We start from the raw sequence: 20,837 nt of genomic DNA, 5'->3' as shown, positions 1-20,837 counted from the left end.
CCTGGTGAGAAGCATAGCACCTTGGTTTTGGAGGTATTCAGGACTAGCTTAAGAGCAACTAGCTGATGTTGTAGTTTGTTGAAATCACCCTGTAGCTTAGCAATCACGTCATCTGGAGAGCGGCCAGCAGTAATCAGTATCGTGTCATCTGCAAAAAGATTTACCCTGGAATAATCCAGGTCAGTGCCCAAGTTATTGACATAAAGAGAGAACAAAAGGGGGCCGAGGATGGAACCCTGTGGAACTCCTTTTGTTATCTTAACACTCTTTGACCTCCGACGATCTGTGAATACAGTTTGGGTGCGAGAAAAGGGGTAATTTTGTAACCATTTTACTGCGTTTTCGGAAAAACCGAGGCAACTTAGTTTACTAAGCAGGGTGTTGTGGCCTGCTGTATCAAAAGCTGTGGACAGGTCTAGAAAAAGACAGGCACAGTACTGATTATTATCAAGGCTACTGTAAATGTGATTCAGAGAGTCTAATGCAGCAGATGTGGTGCTGTATTTTTTTTAGAACCCAGATTGTTTTATATGTAGTAGATTGTTGGTGGACAGGAAACTGCTAATTTGGTAGGTCAATCATTTTTCAAAAATTTGCATCAACGGGGACAAAATTGAGATAGGTCTGTAGTTATTTGGATCATCTTTAGGGCCCCCTTGGTGAAGTGGACGGACATAGGAATGTTTCCATTCTAGAGGAACTGATGCTTCTTTGATGGACAGGTTGAAAATATGGGCTATAGGTTTGTATATTAGGTGACCAACAGTTAGAGCAAAGACGAGAATACTATCTGCTCCAGTAGAGGAGGACCTTTTGAGGTAGGACAGTTGTTTCAGAACATTACTTTCGTGGATTGGCTGGAAACTAAATTCGTTTAATGTTTGGACAGGGGTGTAGGAATTTGCATGAGCAGGGGTAACTCCCAATACATTATCAAAAAGATTACCAGCTTCAGAAAAATGAAGGTTAAAATTGTCAACTATTTTTTTGGGATCTGAAAAATATTCCCCATTTCGGTTAAGCTCAGCGGGCAGATTGTCTGTTTTGGATGCCTTTTCGATACATTTGATTGTTTTCCAGAAAATCCTGGCATTTCCATGTGATTCCAGGAGAGTAGAGGAAAAGTAGGCATTTTTGCATTGCGTATCTTTTTGACGCATCTATTCCTTAAAATCCTGTATTCTAGCCAGTCATTGACCAAATTACTTTTCTGAGCACATGCCGAAGCCTTGTCCCTAGTTTTCATGAGCTTTGTAATCAAAGGATCAAACCATGGTGGGCGGTTGCCTTTAGTTTTAAATCTAACCAACGGAGCATGTTTGTTAAGAATTTGGAGAAACATGTACCTGAAGGTCTCCCCAAGCCGGAGTCAGGTTGGGGATATCACAGACCTTGTCAATATCCGAGTGAAACACATCATTAGTACATGCCAGAGTGCTGAAGTGTCTCATAGAGTGCTTCTCAACAAATTTAGGGGGGGCTTTGAGTCTGGCTGATGATCTCACCCCAAAAATTAAGGAGTGATCACTAAGGTTATTACCCAGAACACCAGTCAGTGTGAAATTGTGAGGGGCATTTGTCAATAGGACGTCAAGCAGAGATGACTGTCCCGGATTTTTTAGGTTGGGTCTTGTGGGGACATTTATTAATCGAAAAAAATTAAATTCATCTGCAAAATTTGTGGCCACTGCCGGCGGGTTTAGCCAATTCCAATTTAAATCACCCAATAAAACTATTTTACCTTCAGGGAGGCCCCCCAAAAAGCTCTCTCAGTAGAGATGCAGCTTCAATATCCTTCCCACTAGGCGGTCGATAGCAGCACACTACCAAAATCTGTTGATTATTTGGGAGAGTTATTTTGAGAGCCAGACCTTCAAAGCAACATTTTTTAAACAAGGAGTGAGGTAGTGAACATGCAATAGTATTACGAACATAGATGGCAATTCCACCTCCTTTAGATCCTCAGCCAAGCCGAAAAAGGTTGTAGTTGTCAATCGCAATCTGCAAGTCATTGACGGCAGGGGTGAGAAATGTTTCTGTTAGGCAAAAAATGTCCGGGTCAAGATTTGCCACTTCTAGTTTTAGTTGACTTAATTTAATCACAAGCTCTCTGATGTTGACATGTAGAACACCAACACCTTTCCTGCCAGAAAAATCTACAGAATTATACGAGTTATTTTCATTTGGGCCAGGATGAAGCTCAATACCACCCAGAAATAAGAAAAGTAGAATTAATAGTTTCCACAAGTATTTTCTGTGAAAGGATGAAGAGCGGCGAACCTTAGACGAATAGCAGTAGCTCGCAGATGGTGTTATTTTTAAGAGCAGAATAAAGTTTGGAAGGAGTGCTGGTGAAGTAATGGGACAAAGATAGGGTTTAAAAGGATACAATGATGGAGTGTAGAAGTGTCTATGAGCTGTTTCATTAGCAGGTGTAGTGGCAAATCGAGCAACAAGTATGGATGCAAAGTAACGAGGGTAGCTGTTTGTAGAGTTGAGTGTGGCACTAGATATGGCCGGGAGGGACAGCAGTAGGATACACAGCAGGAGAATTGCCATCTCTAAAATATCCGGGGTAAACACAGATTAACACACAAGCAGAAAAGAAAAAAATATATATATACTTGTAGGCCAATCGCGAGAAAAACGTCTTGCCGCACTCATCACACATGCACGGCTTCTCACCCATGTGCTAAGGTTGAACAGCGCCCCCCCCCCCCCAGACAGGGACAGCAGATTTTTGGCTGTTGTGGGCTCGGCAGAACCGCTTGCACCACCTCCTTTCCCCGCCGCAGGATGGTGCTCGAGCTAGCCCTCCTTGAGCTCAGCCCACGACTGGAATGTCGTTTCTTGGCCTCTCATGTCTCTGCTGCCCGACCAGACGGCCCCACTGAAGCCCACACAGGGGACTCTTCATTCACAACCCTTGGCCGTATTGATGATTATAGATTTAAAGCTTTCGTGACTGCAAGGATCCATACTCTTTGGTTCTATTGGGTAAAGTCACGTAGGTAAAAAATAAAATAACAAAAAATCACGACGTTTCGGCCACAACACAAGCGGCCTTCATCAGGTGAAGGGACGAGACTGTCTGGAGGACAGCGCTGGAGTGAAAACAGCCACGCTCAGATCACGACCTTTAAGCTGTGTGAGAAGAAACAAAGCGCCTTGACAAAGGAGTTAGCATGTAATTAACATTGAAATGGCTGAGTGATTAGCTTGTGACTGGTCACAGAAATGGCTATGTTAAAGTTAAAGCATACACATCCGCAAAGGCACCCCTTGACAAAGGAATTAGCATAGAATTTAGCATTGAAATATCTAAGTTAAAGTATACACGTCCGCAGAGGCACCCCTTGACAAAGGAATTAGCATAGAATTCAGCATTGAAATAGCTGAGTGATTAGCTTGTAACTGGTCACAGAAATAGCTATGTTAAAGTCAGAGCATACACATTCACCGAGGCACCTAGTACAAATCAAACAGAATAATTTAGCATTGAAATAACTAGGCGAAAATAACACAATAATATAATTTAGCATGCTAAATTCTAGGCGAATTTAGAATTTAGCATGCTAAAATTTAGCATGCTAAATTCTATGCCAATTCCTTTATCAAGGGGTGCCTCTGCGAATGTGTATGATTTAACTTTTAACATAGCTATTTCTGTGACCAGTTAAAAGCTAATCACTCAGCCATTTCAATGCTAAATTATATGCTAATTCCTTTGTCAAGGTGCTTTGTTTCCTCTCACACAGCTTAAAGGTCGTGATCTGAACGTGGCTCTTTCACTCCAGCGCTGTCCTACCAGACAGTCTCGTCCCTTCACCTGATGAAGGCCGCTTGTGTTGTGGCCGAAACGTCGTGAGAATATTATTGTGTTATTTTATTTTATCAATTTATTATTTTATTCTCAATCTTCGTGACTTTACCGAAAGAACCAAAGAAGATGTGATGTGAAATGTTAAACTTTAAAAATCTTAACCATTTCTTTGTGCGTCGGAAACGCGTACGAAAATGTTGTATTACTAATTAAGGACGGTCTATGTGTGTATTCAAGGCTATGTCTGAAGAGGAGGACCACGACATTAAAGCTCAAGATGAGCTTGCCAAAGTACTTACAGACTTAGGTCTTACTACAACTTTTTGGATTACAAAACTACGAGATATTTTGGGTATCACCAATGTACAAGCATTGCAATATTGTGGCCCTGAGGAATTTTAAATCATAGAACCACATTGCCGGCATTCATGGGAGAAAAAGGCATTGTGTAAGTTAGTGAAAATGTCTGGCAATGAAGTTATTTTAAAACAATCACAACAATGTGAGCCAATTGGAAATAAACAGAAACAATATACACCAACAAAGCAGCATCCAGAACAAATCCATCAGAAAATATTAACTCGCAGTGATAATTCTACCATAGAGACTGGGACAGAGCAGCGAATGGAATTGAAAGGAGCAAAAGAAAACCCATTGTGTGATGGCAACCATTCCAATGATATGGCAAACACTCATCTAAAGCAGTTAGATTTATCAGGCATTTCAACTTTACGTGGAACAATATCACATATAAGTCTTTTACAATATGCATCTAAAGGACTTGCTTTGGAGGGGGTGTATCGAACTGGTCAAATAAACGATATGTTAAAGAAAAGAGGCAAACTCCTAAACATCCCAATGTCGTTTGATCTTGCTGGGCCAGTACATCAACCGATGATAAAGCAACAAGAGTTTTCATCCTCTGAAGAGGAAAACATATTTGAGACAGCAGTGGAAAAAATGGGATTCAATACCATAACGACAGAAGAAGGTTTCTTACAGGCCTTGAATGAAGAAATCACCTCGCGGCATAGCAAGGCATTACACACTGAAAAAAAGTAACGAAAAAATCCCACGGATACCTGCATTCATAGTGTCAAATACCTGTACTTACCACTTGCCTCAGGAAGTCTGAACTTTGATCAACTCAAGCTGTCTGATGAGGCGTTGGAGGAATTACAAAGCATTGAAAACACTTTAAAAAACGTCAATGAGTCTTTTAAAACGCGCGTGCTAAGCAGCAGGTTTGGAAGTTTTTTTGAGAACTTTGGCTCTCATGCCCATACAGGCCCTGTCCACTTTGGTGGGATATTTAAGTGGAAAGCATCAGCAGAGGGCATCAGCTCAGATGAGGAAAAGGAAGAAAGAAATATGCTATCGGAGGCAGTGGAAAGGTATTCCACTTCTGCCTACAACAGCAGTGGCTGTGGTGGTGGTGGTGATAGCATGATGGCATCCGAATTTACAACGGAATTTTCCGAAAAATACAATGCTACACCTCTTAGTAAGGTGACAATTTCCGTAGGTACAATAGGTGGATCACCTGGCATTTGTTCTTTTCAACAATGGAAAACTGACATTGTCTCGAACACCAAGACGTGGACTGTCATTGATCTAGGCACATCATTGGTTCCAGTGTGGGACATTGTCACGTTTAACCACAAGGGTTACTTTAAAAATACCTTGATAGCTAGCAGGCTCAAGGAGGCATACACACTTTTGACAAACCAAAATCCAAATTTTGGTCTTGAGGATAAATTGGTCTCTGCTAATGCTAAAGCCAGGTCAGTGATGCAAGATATTAAACAGTGGCAAGAATCCGACATGGAATATAATTTAGAAAAGATACTTGATTTGAAACAGACGTTATATGATGAAACGAAAAGCAATTTAATTTGGATAAACACCTGTTTGTCTCACCCAGCCGTTCAATCATTTTTGTCAAATCTTGTTACAGCACCTGCCAAAACGGTGAAAATCAAAAAGCTTATGCGCTCTATTATGGAGACAAACAGTTGTGAAGTTAACAGCTTTCCACAATTCGCCTCCATTATGCAGTGGCTGAATGAGTATGAAAGAGTCCCTAATCAATTATCTGACTTTAAAGATCTTGTGAACATCTTAACAAAAGCAGAAGAACATTTAAAAGTTGACTTTTCACCAACTCATTCAGAAATACATGAAAAAAACAAAGAAATCACACATTCATTTAATTCATTATGCCAATCACTGAGAACAAAACTCATCGAACAAGAGCTACTCATCATTTCAGTCGCTTCTGCTGTTGGCTACTGTGTAAAAGAAAAACGATTTCAGCATCCCCAGAATTACGACAACATTGATCATCTTCAACGTGCACTAGAGTCCGCTTACGGAGAGTACTCAAGACTGATGGAACAAGACAAATCCAGAGCTTAGGCATACGTGTTACGGACAGGTTTGTCTAATGCACGAACTCCTGCCGAAAAGCAAAAACATTTCGATTTCATGAGATCCCAGATCGAAGCAACAATGTGTGCTGAAGTTTCTCATGTGATTAAATGCAGTGAAATAAGGCCAACTGACTGGAATAAACTTGATATGATGCTGGAATCCATTATCGCTGGAACTTTAAGGCAAGAAGAATTACAAAAAAAAACATCTATTCAACCACGAAAAAATAATGAAGAGTTATTGAAACTGCTTGAAAGACTCGCACTGATAAACTACTACCCTAAGAAATTACACACAAGTGATGTATGTGTTGTCAACAGGTCTCCAATTCAAACTAACCCTGATCGATGCACAGAACAAGAACTTGCTCTTTCTTATCTGCAAAAACTGATGATGATTGACTATCGAGCAAGATGTGTTAGTTTTCAGTGTAACTAAACAAAGGTAAATTAAACAACTTATCTCAGTCCACTTATACAAATAAAAGCCCTAATAGTGATAACTTCTTTTCTGATGATAAGAATGATGATGACATAATAAATAACAGGGATGGGCCTAGTACAAACACTGAAACCCACATTCACCCTATGGATTTACAAATGGCAATATTCCATTGTGGAGACAATTTTGTAAGGCAGTACATTTGCACCAAACTTTCATTCATCCAGTTCGCACTTCCGCTATTAGTTCCAAATCCTTGTTGTTCAGAAATAGAATTCCCTATCTGGTCATTCAGACAGATTAAAAAAAAGCTGGAAATGCCGGGATGCATCTACCACAAAATGTAAATCTAAAAACTGTGCAATCAGTGATGCCAACACTGCACTCGTGTCCTTCGTAAGATTTGGTGAATCACCCGCATCGAAATCTCAGATAATGAATTCTTTGCTCGGCAAGCAAAAGCATGGAGTTTTCTTTCATAGGCACTGCCGAGGCAGCAGCAGGAATGGTCAACTAATGAAAGGAGTTGCAGAGATCGCCTGGTATCTTCCAGGTGGCAAGGACGATTATGTATTTAATGACTGCATAGCATTCACTAATCTCCACGGAGATGCAAGAGAACACAAAACACAGATGCAATTTTTACATGAGATATCGTCTATATATGTGATATTACTGTCAGATGGTGATCGCAATGAAGAAGGTAAACGCATCTTAGACGAATGTTTGAGTTCCCCAAAGCCGCTAGTTTGCCTCTGTGCTGACAATAAGAGAGTTTCCAGTGGAGTATCTGGAACAAACGCGAAAATTGCTGTCGGGAATCGAAATGAGGCTGAGTTAATTGATGAATTGACGTCAATAATCAAATTGTTTTTAGACAATTCAAAAATAAAAAACTTAACATCGAAGCTTGCTCAGCTATTGCAAGACAGTATGGCTTCGTTGTTGATGAAGATGATAAACAATGTGAAGAGGGCAAGGATATGGTGAAAGTTTTGCTGAGTCTTATAAGTAACAAGCCGCTGTGTTCCATAAAGGAGACATTTTTGCCTCTTCAAGGAAAATTGTGGCAGTCGTGGTGCAAGAAAGACAAAGAATTGACTGGCATGAAGGTAAAGGGGGGTCTAAGTGTTGAGGAATACAAAAGTAATATTTCAATGGAAAAACACACTCATTAGGGAAGCCCAGCTTGAAAAAGCATTTCCTCTTAATGGTTTTATGAGATCATTGATTGAAATTTTGAACCATAATGCAGGCACAGTAAAAACATACTTTCTGCATTGGCTACGCATATACTTAGATAATATGTCTGCAGATCGCTTATCACAACTTCATCTCACTTATCATCAGGTCTGGACAGCAATAATAGAGTTGAAAAAACAAGGTTCTAACACGATGACCATTGCTACAAAACAATCAGAGTTGGATAAAATATCAGAAGAACTTGATGCCTCTTCATTTGGAAGTGATCACGTTTTTAGGGAAGTTGGTCAGATCTACGAAGCTTCACAGACAACGCCATCAGTTGAAAAACTCCCAGCTACTTTGCCAAAGATTTCAGCAGAAATGATGATCTCTGGATTTCCCCTTGAACTCATGGATGGTGATGCTGCACATGTCCCTCTCATTTGGATTACATCAATCTTGGACGGAATCATTAATGAAATTGGGAACGTGAAGCTGTTTGTTATATCAATACTGGGAATACAGAGCAGTGGAAAGTCCACGCTACTTAATGCCATGTTTGGTCTCCAGTTTCCTGTTGGTAGTGGGAGATGCACCCGAGGGGCCTACATGCAGTTAGTGAAGGTGGAGGCAGAGTTCAGTAAACAGCTGGGATATGACTTTGTGCTGATAGTCGACACAGAAGGACTACGTTCTGTAGTGCTGTCAAATGCAACACGTAGTCATGACAATGAGCTGGCAACTTTTGTGATTGGGCTGGGAAACATGACTGTGATCAACATTTTTGGAGAGAACCCTTCTGAAATGCAAGACATTCTACAAATTGCTGTGCAGGCGTTTCTGATAATGAGGAAGGTGAGGTTATCACCGAGCTGTGTGTTTGTCCATCAAAACGTAGGAGAAGTGAATACTGACGATAAGAACATGGAGGGAAGGAGACGCTTTCAGGAGAAACTCGATGAGATGACCAGCATGGCTGCAGACTAGGAGCAGTGCGCTGTTGCATCATTTGACGCCGTGATCAGGTTTGACGTGAACTCTCAGATCCGTTACTTTGCTCATCTTTGGGAGGGAGACCCTCCGATGGCTCCGCCAAATCCAAGCTACTGTAAAAATATTAAAGACCTTAAAGAAATGTTACTTAGAAATGCGAAAAGAGAAAAAACAGTCAATGTCTTGAAGATATCAGAATTGAAAGCACGCATTAAGGATCTATGGACGGCTTTGCACGCAGAAAACTTCGTTTTTAGCTTTAAGAACACCATAGAGATTGCAGCTTATACCAAACTGGAAGAAATGTATGGAAAATGGACTTGGGAACTAAGGAGTCATGTTCTTCAGCAGGAAAACAAACTCTATAACAGTATTGATAATAATACAGATGCAATGACACGATCAAAGATTGAACAAAAGATTTTGTCAAACTATCAGGATATCAGGAAGAAAATGGAAGAACATTTCAATAGCGCAGATGATGCAGAATTGTTGGTTCAATGGAAAGTTAAATTTGAAAAAGGATTTGAAACAGTGAAAGAAGAGCTGGTATCTGATGCTTACAAAAACTACTCTTCCCTGATGGCTCAAAAAGACAAAAAAAGAAATCTCGATCAGCAGAGATCAAGTTATGAAGATCAGCTTATTAGAAAGAGCAAGGATTTGGCTTCAGAATTGAGAGACAAAAAAGTAAATGAAGAAGAATGGGACAGGGATTTTGATCAAATCTGGAAAGAGTGGATTAAAGTGATAAAAGATGGTATGACCAGCCCTGCAAAACTTGATGTAAAAAGACTAATTGAAAACCTTATTTACTCCGTTCATGCGAATCAAATTCAACACCTAAGTACAGTGATAGGTAACTATCATAAAAGGAAAACATTTGTCGTTAATAAAGACGAACACATTATGATGAACAGACATTACTTCGACATTGTCAGTTACCATTTGCTGTCACACCGAGACACTTACCGGTTAATGATATCATTGCCCATGTCGACGTTGCACGCAAGGGCTTGAGTCACATCTCTGCTGATGTTGCTAGGTGGCAACGCTAAGTTGCCACCTAGCAACATCAGCAAAGACGAACGTTTTTAATTATCTCAATTAAAAAAGAGGGATGATATTGTCGTTCTCTCAACCGACAAAGGCAATGCCACTGTCATCATGGACAAAACAGAATATAACAACAAAATTCAAGAACTACTCAACGATGGCAGCTATACAAAAATAAAAAGAGATCCCACCAACAGCCTGGTCACCAAAACGAACAAAATAATCTCTGATTCAACAGCATTAATTGATGAGAACAAACAGTTCTCGTTGAAACCCTCTGCTGCCAGACCACCAAGATTATATGGCCTTCCAAAGATACACAAAGAAGATACACCCCTTCGTCCCATCGTCTCTACTATCAGCTCCCCCACCTACAAACTGGCACGTTTTCTGGCTGATATACTGCGACCTTTCACTGGAAAAACCACCTCTGCGGTACTAAATTCTACTCACCTGGTATCGACAATCAAAGACATTTCCCTGTCCCCAAACGACCTGCTTGTCAGTTTTGATGTGGTGTCCTTGTTCACCAAAGTCCCGGTACCTGACACCATCGCTATCATTGAAGACCTGGTTCATCAAGGACTGCATACTGATGTATCCCCCCTGGTGAGACATTGCTTAACCAACACATACTTCACCTGGAATGGAACTTTCTACAAACAAACTGAGGGCACCCCAATGGGCTCCCCCCTATCTCCGGTTGTAGCCAACGTATTCATGGAAAAATTTGAAACTGACGCCATCCAGACTGCCACTCTACGCCCGACCTTATGGAAGAGGTACGTTGATGACACCTTTGTCATCTGGCCACATGGCCAGCCTGCTCTAGACCAATTCCGCGACCACATCAATTCCATACACCCAGCCATCAGATTTACCATGGAGGTCGAAAAAGATGGCAAACTACCCTTTCTGGATGTCTTAATTAAAAGGAGACATGATGGTTCAATGAGCCACTCTGTCTACAGGAAAGCTACCCATACAGACGCTTACTTGAAACCGGATTCCCACCACCATCCATCCCAGAAGAACTGCCTCATCAAGACTCTATACCATAGAGCCCAATGCATTTCCGACCAGGAACACATTACCAGTGAACTCAAGCACGTACACCAGGCTCTCAGGGCTAATGGCTACTCCGACTACACAATCCGCAAAGCCATCACTCCAGTCATGAAGAAGGATCCTCTTGTGGAGCCACTCAAAACCATCACCTTACCCTACATTGCAGGGGTCACTAAAAAGATCTCCAAAATCCTGAATAAACACAAGATCCAGGTCCGATTCAACACAGTACACAAAATCCGTGATTTAGTTCCATCTGTAAAAGATGCTCTTCCAGACATACAGTACCCGGGCGTTTACAAACTAAAGTGCCTCTGTGGTAGTAGCTACATTGGAGAAACCAAAAGACATATCTCGGACCGCATCCGCGAACATAAAGCAGACTTGAAACACGGTAAGACGAACTCCTCTGCCGTGGCAGATCACTGTTACAATTCAGTGGGCTCACATGACATTGACTTCTCCAAGACGGAGGTTCTTTGCAAACCAACTGGCTACCATGAGAGATTCGTTCATGAGGCCATTCACATATACAAGCACAGAGACAATTTCAACCGAGAAGATGGATTCAGGCTTAGTAACCACTGGAAAGATGTGTTAAATCATTTCTGTTCTTAATTAATTGTAATTTTACGATGACCTTCAGACCGCAGCTCTTTCGCCAGCATTGCCTCTTAATACCTCTCACACCACGGTTAATGGTATGGTTTACAACATGGAGTATACTAGGGCTTCGCAGCTGTCTCTCTCCCCCTCCTCTGTTCCAACCATGGACGAACTCGTCCGTCTGAACGGGGCCCGTAGCTATCCGTGGTACGGAAATTTGAGGGTAAGAATCCACCCATTTTTTCGCCATATAGCATTGTGATATATAACGACTTATGGTTGGTAGCTTAGCTGATTGGAGAATATAGAGTTTATTGATAACATGAAGGTAATTTATATTCTAGTTTTTATTGGTTCACTATATAGTACTGTGAATAGCTCAGATGTGTAGTCATTTCTGTGACCAGTCACTAGCAAATCACCCAGTTATTTCAATGCTAAATTCGCCTAGTTATTTCAATGCTAAATTCTCCTGTTTGATTTGTACTAAGTGCCTCGGTGAATGTGTATGCTCTGACTTCAACGTAACTATTTCTGTAGCAGTTACAAGCGAATCACTCAGCCATTTCAATGCTAAATTCTATGCTAATCCCATTGTCAAGGGGTGCCTCTGCGGATGTGTATGCCTTAACTTAGCTATTTCAATGCTAAATTCTTTGCTAATTTCTTTTAACAATGGGTGCCTCTGCGGATGTGTATGCTTTAACTTTTAACATAGCTATTTCTGTGACCAGTCACAAGCTAATCATTCAGCCATTTCAATGCTAAATTTTATGCTAATTCCTTCGTCAAGGCTCTTTGTTCCTCTCACACAGCTTAAAAGCCGTGATCTGAACGTGGCTCTCTCACTCCAGCGCTGTCCTACCAGACAGTCTCGCCCCCTTCACCTGATGAAGGCCGCTTGTGTTGTGGCCGAAACGTCGTGAGAATATTATTGTGTTATTTTATTTTATCAATTTATTATTTTATTCTCATTCTACGTGACTTTACCGAAAGAACCAAAGAAGATATTAAGTCAATTAGCAATTTAATTGTTGACATAGAATACCAAGTCAGTAGCATTATTACTAACCAGGAGAAACATAAAACGAATTGCAATCCATCCTATATACATGAAATTTTTGAGGTAATAAATAGATACATACAGGTATTTTCACAATCCAATCAAAGATTTAAGCTCACATAAAAGTTCAAAATTGATGTATCTGTCCATATATTGGCAGAGGTTGTGGGGCGATATCAGAAAATGCATGAAAATTTCCAGAAGGAAAACGACCCATTAGTATACCTCATCAGTAAGAAAGAAGAATACTTCAGCAGCTTCAAAATTCGCTGCCAAGGCGCAACGTCCACAGCAATTTTTGTGGATTTTTTGTGTAACAAACTGAAAGCATCAATTCAACAGGCAGTTTATGATAACGTTTGTGTTGACATTGCAGGCAGGATGAAGTCCAAATGTATAGCATTCAACGGAAATCGATCAAAATTAGAAACTACATCCTAATAGATTTAGCAAAGAAGAAAGATTTTAAAGAATTTGATGAATATATTCACCATCCAAAACAACACTTTCAAAAATACATTACGGAATGTGTAGAAAAGTATTGCAAGGAAAACGATAATGAAAGAATTCATGACATGTTAAAGTCAAGTCTTGAGGGTTACACAGCTGATATTACTCGTGCAATTAATAAAGCAACTTAAATTGTACGAGACAACGAGTATGATGCATCTTCATGGCTGGATGTATTTTGCACACAGCTTGATGATGCCATCAAGCTCCCAAGACACACTTTGAACAAAGGCGACTATAGCCAAATAACAGATTTTGAATTTCTTAAATAAAAAATAACAACAGGACTAAAAACCGTGGTTCAAGGATTAAAGGATCAATTTTCTTCAGCATGCTTAAATGATTTGAAACACGTTCAGAAAACACCTCATGAAATACTATTTGGGCAGCTATGTGGGTGCTGGGTGCAGTGCCCATCCTGTAAAGCCATCTGCACAAACACGATGTCCAATCATGATGGAGACCACAGTGTTCCCATTCACCGCCCCAAGGCAGTGTGCGGAGGAAATTGGCATGAAACTGATCACTTTGTCACCGACATCTGCACTAGTTTAGTTGCCAGTAACTGCAGCATAGTGTTTCCAGACAGAAAAATACCATGGAAGGATTATCGTACAGCCGGGCCAAATTATGCTTGTTGGAGCATAACACCAGACTTAACCACACAGCCATATTGGAAATGGTTTGTCTGCACGTTCAAGTCAGACTTAGAAAAGCGCTATAACCTAAAATTTGCAGTGCTGGGAAAAATCCCATCAGATTGGGAATGTTTTAAAGAACATGATGTTATTAAGGATTTAAAGAAACTGTAGGTTGATTAATAAAACTACAAATGAGCATCCTATGTCACAGATGAACTTATGAATACGTGGCTCTGTTTCAAAGTCTGAAGATTTTCATTTTTTATGTTTTTAATAATAACAACGAACATAATTCATCATCACACAGGAACATCTCTAAAATGGCATGGTATTTAACGATCGTTACATGCATGCATATGTACATACATTTAACTTGAGACATTGTAGATGTTATAGTAAACTGATCATCTGCCTTAGACGTGAATATTTTCACGCAAAATAAATGTATGCATCTTTTTAAGTAATCCATAAAGAAATATCTACAATAATTTCCAATGTGTTTATTCCTCTATAGTCTATACCCTTGTTTTGTTTAAACGTGCATTTTGTTTGTGATGCACTTCAAATGTAAATACAAAATTAAGAATAGAAATGCCAATGAAAGTGGTAAATTACACATCAGCTAACTACGTGCTTAATATTAAATTGTGTTTCTACTTTAACATTTGTAATTGAAATCTAAAATCAATATTGCATGTTTTAATGGTAAATTTGTGCTTCAAGTTCCCACAAATACTCACCAGCCTTGCGCTTTCTTCTTGTTTGTGTCGGACCCCTATTTCATGATGCAGAACCTTCTCCCCTGGGTACTCTCTTCTAGAGCTTTAATCACCTGCCCATCCCCTCTCATGAATGCCCAAGACAGGTATTTTGCCTCTCACAATCGTTCTTTTCAGACTTTTATGTTCATCGAAAATTGCTTCGGCATGAGCATAATACTATATTTCCATGGGATAGCATATGGCCAGTTGAAGTCAAATCCAAAGCTGAAAAGGTTCCAGTATTATCAAGTATTCCGTTCTCAGCATGGATATCTGCCAAATATAACATTTAAGTTAATGTTAAGTTAATGTTGAAACATCTTTACCAGTAACTTCAATTCTGTCTTGCTGAATGCCATTTTTCCATTTGAATAATGATATCACTATAACGCACAATTCATTAGTTTGCTCTCCAATTATACATTCAAAAGACCCACAAATAACACATATGTGAGTAAATACAACACAATTTCAGCAAACCTCAGGGTACCGTAATTCTATAATCGGAACAAATGCTTCCAATGACTAGAAAGGCACCACATGGGACACAAAAATTAGCGGGGTTTACAAGGCTCTTAGAATTTACAAAATTAAACAAAATTGTACTGATCAACACCATTCACCCCCACAAATAATCAATAATATCAACGTAGCACTCATGTTGTGGTGTATTTCACTACTGGACTGACGATACAGGATTGTAAAACCATTTTCAGTCAAATAAAAAGAGTGGATATTTCTCTGGGGCAGACATTGGAAGTGACGGTGGCTTAATCATGATGGTCACAATCAAACTCAGAAAGAATTTCAGGGAAAAGAGCACAAGAGCGAGATATGACTTGGACAAACTCTACAACCGACAGATAAAGGCAGAATATTAAGCAATGATTTAAATAAGGTTTGCGCAATGACTAATGTTAGCGCTACATTAAGTTACGAATGATTTCATGTAATATCACAATAAAGGGCCAAAATATGTTATTAACAAGGCTTGGGAGTTTAAACAGCAATGAGTGACTAAGGGGGGCATGTACCGACGTGACTAGTCATGGAATTTGAAATCCAAGAGACCTGATGGAGAAGATGATACAATGATCAATCATCCACTAAACAATCCTATCAGAACTGCAAAATGTAAACAAATACAAAATAAGGTCAAAACATTCAACTATTTTTTCTCGACAGAAACAGAAGAAATCTCTTGAGACTGTTATGAAACTCATCAAATAGAACCAGTCAATAAAATCAGCAACATAAATATTTAGCAACTTATTTGCAAACAGTAACACATTTACGCACTCTAATCTCAAAACCTCTTATGGATATTGGTCGCGAAAGCCTCCGTGTTAAACTGAGTAACACAAACAGGCAGAAAATATGACTCACCCAAATATCAATGTTGCTGAAATGATGTGCTTCCAAAATGTCGTGTCGCTGATGGGATGTGAAAAAATATTTGTTGAATGTTCATATTGGAGAGATGTGCATTGTGACCCTATTGATTTTGGAACTTTTATTCGAATAATTATGTTATGATACAAAGTATCCAAGTCACAGTAAGGTTGGCAGCATACTGTGAAATATCTGTCGAAGCCCAGAGGAACTTTTCAACCACATTTTCTAGGGCACAGTCGAAGTTAAGAGAGGTTGGCCAATGGTCAACATCGTGCATTAGACGTAAATATCAAAGGCATACATGTAGATCACAAGAAACTGATAACAGTGGAATTGGTTGATACATCACTGGCACACCTACGACATTACAAGTTAAGTAAACAAAACTCACATTCGTAGTCTTTAACTCTTATCCACTCTATATCTCTGGCCTCTGTTTGTGCTATGAAAAAGGGCCATTGCCACGAATAATCTGTTTTATATATATAAATGTGCATTTATGGCAGTGCTATTGATTTTTTAAACCAAACGTCCAGTAACGTATGATAATGACGATAACAACATTTTCATACGTGGACATATAATCATACAGGTTGGTAAATGTGAAGAAATAGTAACAGTTTTGCATACAATTAATAACATTTCTACGTTTGATGCATCGAAGTCCATAGGCTGTATGACTTGAGGGGAGGACTTGTGCATTATAATATTTTTAGGTGATTTTCAGATAAGCGTAGGAGCAAATATTGTCCACGCTGCCTACTCATCTTCCTCTCTTCCAGATCCATTGTCAGTTATTGCAAAGTCTACATTATTTTAACGCCACAATTTTCATAGCATGAAGATAGAAAAAACTGCATATTAAGTGTAACACATAATCAAAATAAATGGACAAAAGAAACAACTTTAAAATGTGAATGAGTGGAAGCTGGATCAAGAAAACGACAAATGCAGAGTTCTAAATATGGTTGGTATTCTAACAACCAATGAACTAAGGATTATTTTGATGTCGCATTTTTTTGTTTAGCTAATCTTGATTGTATAATGCTGAAGAGGTCACAGTTATTTTATGAATTAATACTTGTTTGTATGTTTCGGAGCATGGACGTTATATAGTGGTTGTGCAAATAGATACAAAACATATCAGTTTAAGAAAATATGTTTTCAAAGTCACAATTCAATGTTTTATTGGGGCCATAACTATCGGTTTTAATAAATACATTTATAAGAATAAAACTATTTACGTATTTTGTGTTTTAATGAAAGCAGCATTTCAAAGTGGTGAACAAGACAAACACGAAATACAAAACACACCAAGGGACAATTGAAAAATGTAAAAAATGAGACGATCAAAATAGTGAAGATATGGCAAGGAATGTGGGGAACGTTGGGTTCTGTTTTGGAAAAAAAAAGGTCCCAAAGAGAGTTGTATTCTATTTGCATTGTTCTTCGAGTTCAATTGCCTTGCTTTTTAAATGATCCACAGCATCAGGTTTAAGAATCCGCATTACTTGTAAGTCTAAATCAAGGATTGTGTATTTATTAGAACAATTCTTCAAGGAGTAGATTTTACCTCTCCCTCCACCAGCCACTAAGGCACACTGGTGGTTGTTGTAAAGAAGCCCGATGGTTCACTGAGGTTTTGCTTAGTTCTTAGCCACCTAAATCAGGTGACTTTGGATGATACTTATCCCCTGCCGAGTATTAACGACTCATTGGAGGCATAAGCAGGGTCAATTCGTATTTGTTCGTTCGTTTCTCAATCCGCTAGTCCTGGTGAGGGTCGTGGCGGCAGCATGTTGCGTAGGGCAGTCCAGACCTCCCTTTACCTGGCAATGGACTCCAGCACGACTATACACTACACTATACTCTACACTATACACTGCTATACACTACACTACACACTGCTATACACTACAGTTATATGCAATACAATACACTATTATACACTACTATACTAGACGCTACACTATACACTACATTACTATACACTACTAGACACGTACTCTAGCTCGACAGTCCCGCCAGCGTGTCCGGGGATGCCCCCGGGGTCTTCGCCCAGTGGGACATGCCCGGTAGAGTACCAGAGGGAGTCTATCGGAGGGCATCCTAACCAGGTGCCTAAACCACCTCAACTGGCTCCTCTCAATCTGGAGGAGCAGCAGCTTGACTCTGAAACTCTCCCAGATTATCGAGCTCCTTACCCGATCACGGAGAGTGAACCTGGCATCCCTGGTGAGAAACCAATTACCCAAGGATCATGTTCCGGATCCATCGCGGAGTCTGAGCCAGTTCTGCAACAGACTCAAAACAGTGTTGTTTCAGAGAGCTTACTTCAATGTGTGATCAATGCGCATTCGTAATGGACTGGACTCATAAGACTGCGCAATATCAAATGCTCTTACTTCTTACTTAATCATGACCATAGGTTAGAGTGGGAATGTAGATCGATCTGTAAACCACTTCACTACCACAAAATGGTACAGTGCCCGCAACACGGTGGGCGCCGCACCAATCCGCCTGCCAATATCACGCTCCCACTCACCATCACTCAACTTCTCCACTGAGGGCAGCTGTTCCCCCTTCCCTGGAGAGAAAAATCCACCGTATCCCGTGAGTGAACCATGACACAAGATTTGGAGGTACTGATCCTCATCTCAGCTGCTTCACACTCGACATGAGCAGAATTCCAATAACATCTCACCATTCGGGTTCAGGTCAGGGGGGGCATTCCTCCCAATCATGCCTCTCCAGGTATCTCCATAATTTCCCACGTGAGCATTGAAGGCGCCCAGTAAGACTATGGAGCTGGTAGACGGCACTCTGTCCAGCAGTGCACCCACCATCTCCAAAAAGGCCGAATACTCTGAACCGCTGCTTGGCGCATAAGCACAGACAACAGTCAGCGTTTTCCTTTCTGAGATCCGAAGTCTCATTGAGGGCACACTCTCATCCACTCTGGCAAACTCCAACTGAACAGCACCCAGCTGGGGGCTTGTGAGTATCCCTACACCCGCTCGGGTCCTCTCACCAGTGGTCACTCCGGAATAGGAGACCACCCCCGATCAAGAAGTTTGTTTCCAGTGCCAATGCTGCATGTGGAAGTGAGACCGGCTATATCTAGTCGGTACTTTTCCACGTCCTCCACCATTTCTGACTCCGTCCCAATAGCAAGTGTCCATCACCATGGTCCAGCCCATCTGAGACCATCCCTTTTCCTGCCAAACTGGCATCGCACCCAACCCTCACCCTTCTGTCGTGCGGATGGTGCGCCCGCAGTACTGGGAATCGATAACGACCACGCTAAATAACGGAATCGATTCCCTGATATATGTACTGACGTTATCACAGGTGTGTGCAATCGATTCTCTGATATCCCGATCATACTCAATCGTATCAAATATTAACATTGTGGGTATCGATTTCCCCAAGAGGAATCGACAACGACCACGCTATTAACCAGAATCGCTTAACTTCACTGCTATAATATATACTGACGTCACTACAGGAAGGCAGAATCGATTCTCTTCGACTTCTATTCATCCGTATTGGAATCGAACATTGTGGATATGGATCTCAACCAAGAGGAAACAATAACAAACGGGCTATAAACTGCAATCGATTTCCTGACATATGGAGTGAAGTCTTCATATGTGTATGGAATTTATACTCTGCTATCCTGATCATGATTTGAAGCTTTCGTGACTGCAATGATTCATACTCTTTGGTTTTATTCGGTAAAGTCACGTAGATAAAATAAAACAAAATAAGAGAAAACAATTAAATCGCAACGTTTCGGAGGCAACACAAGCTTCCGTCTTCAGGTGGAAAAGTCAACGCAGAATATCTGTGTCAGGAGCACAGTTCAGAGACGACCAGGATTACATACAGGTTAAGGGAGGGGGGAGGAGTCAGTAAGAGGGCGTGGGTGGGTGGGAGGGCTGGGTTAAGCAGACTTTTGATAGAATGCTGCGGGTAACAACCACTTCGCACTGTACGAGAGTGGGTAAAACCCACCCTTTGTTATGCTGCGTGGGGGGGAATTTGAAAGCGGGGAGGAATTTGAAAGCGGCGGCAAACGGCTGTTCAATTATAAGGTAGCTAAAGTTTGATATACAACCACTGAGAAAAGGAGATGGTTGTACAAAAAATTGAAAGGCAGCTAACGTTTGACTTGATTTATAACATCTTTCCAGTGATTGCTCAATTTGAAACCATCCTCTCGGTTGAAGTTGTGTCTGTGTTTGTAATCTGGATGGCCTCGTGGACAAATCTCTGATAACCTGTAGGTTTGCAGAGCACCTTGGTATCGGAGAAAACAATGTCATGATCACCCACAGCGTTGTAACAATGATCAGCCACGGCAGAAGAATTTGTTCTGCCGTGTTTCAAATCTGATTTGTGCTCGCGAATTCGGTCAGAGACATGTCGCTTTGTCTCCCCGATATAGCAGTCCCCGCAGGTACAACTCAAATACTCTGCTTCCCTTCACTGGCAAGACCAGCTCAGCAGTACTCAACTCAACCCAATTGGTCTCTATGGTTAAGGACATTGTACAGTCTCATGACGATATCCTCGTCAGCTTTGATGTGATTTCTCTGTTCACCAAGGTCCCAGTACCTGATACCATCACAATAATCGAAGATTTGGTCCAACATGGACTTGACCCTGATGTACCGGCGTTGGTTAAGCACTGCCTCACCAACACCTACTTTACTTGGAATGGCACCTTCTACAAACAAAATGAGGGTGCCCCCATGGGATCCCCCTTATCACCAGTGATAGCCAATGTTTTCATGGAGAAATTTGAATCAGATGCCATCCAGACATCCACCCTCAGCCCTTCCCTGTGGAAGAGATAT

General features: G+C 40.6%; 2 pseudogenes; both read left to right on the top strand.

Annotated features, from left to right (window-relative positions):
• The first annotated feature begins 6,734 nt into the window (after window positions 1-6,734).
• LOC142929812 (interferon-induced very large GTPase 1-like) lies at window positions 6,735-7,690 on the top strand (annotated as a pseudogene).
• A 225-nt stretch (window positions 7,691-7,915) lies between these two features.
• On the top strand, window positions 7,916-10,065 carry LOC116944451 (interferon-induced very large GTPase 1-like; annotated as a pseudogene).
• The last annotated feature ends 10,772 nt before the right edge of the window (window positions 10,066-20,837 follow it).

The sequence above is a fragment of the Petromyzon marinus genome, chromosome 2, assembly GCF_048934315.1.
Source record: "Petromyzon marinus isolate PM22_M1 ecotype Great Lakes invasive population chromosome 2, UKy_Petmar_22M1.pri1.0, whole genome shotgun sequence".
Lineage (NCBI taxonomy): Eukaryota > Metazoa > Chordata > Hyperoartia > Petromyzontiformes > Petromyzontidae > Petromyzon > Petromyzon marinus.
Note: the sequence above shows the minus strand (reverse complement) of the source record. Positions and strands in the feature narration are given on the sequence as shown.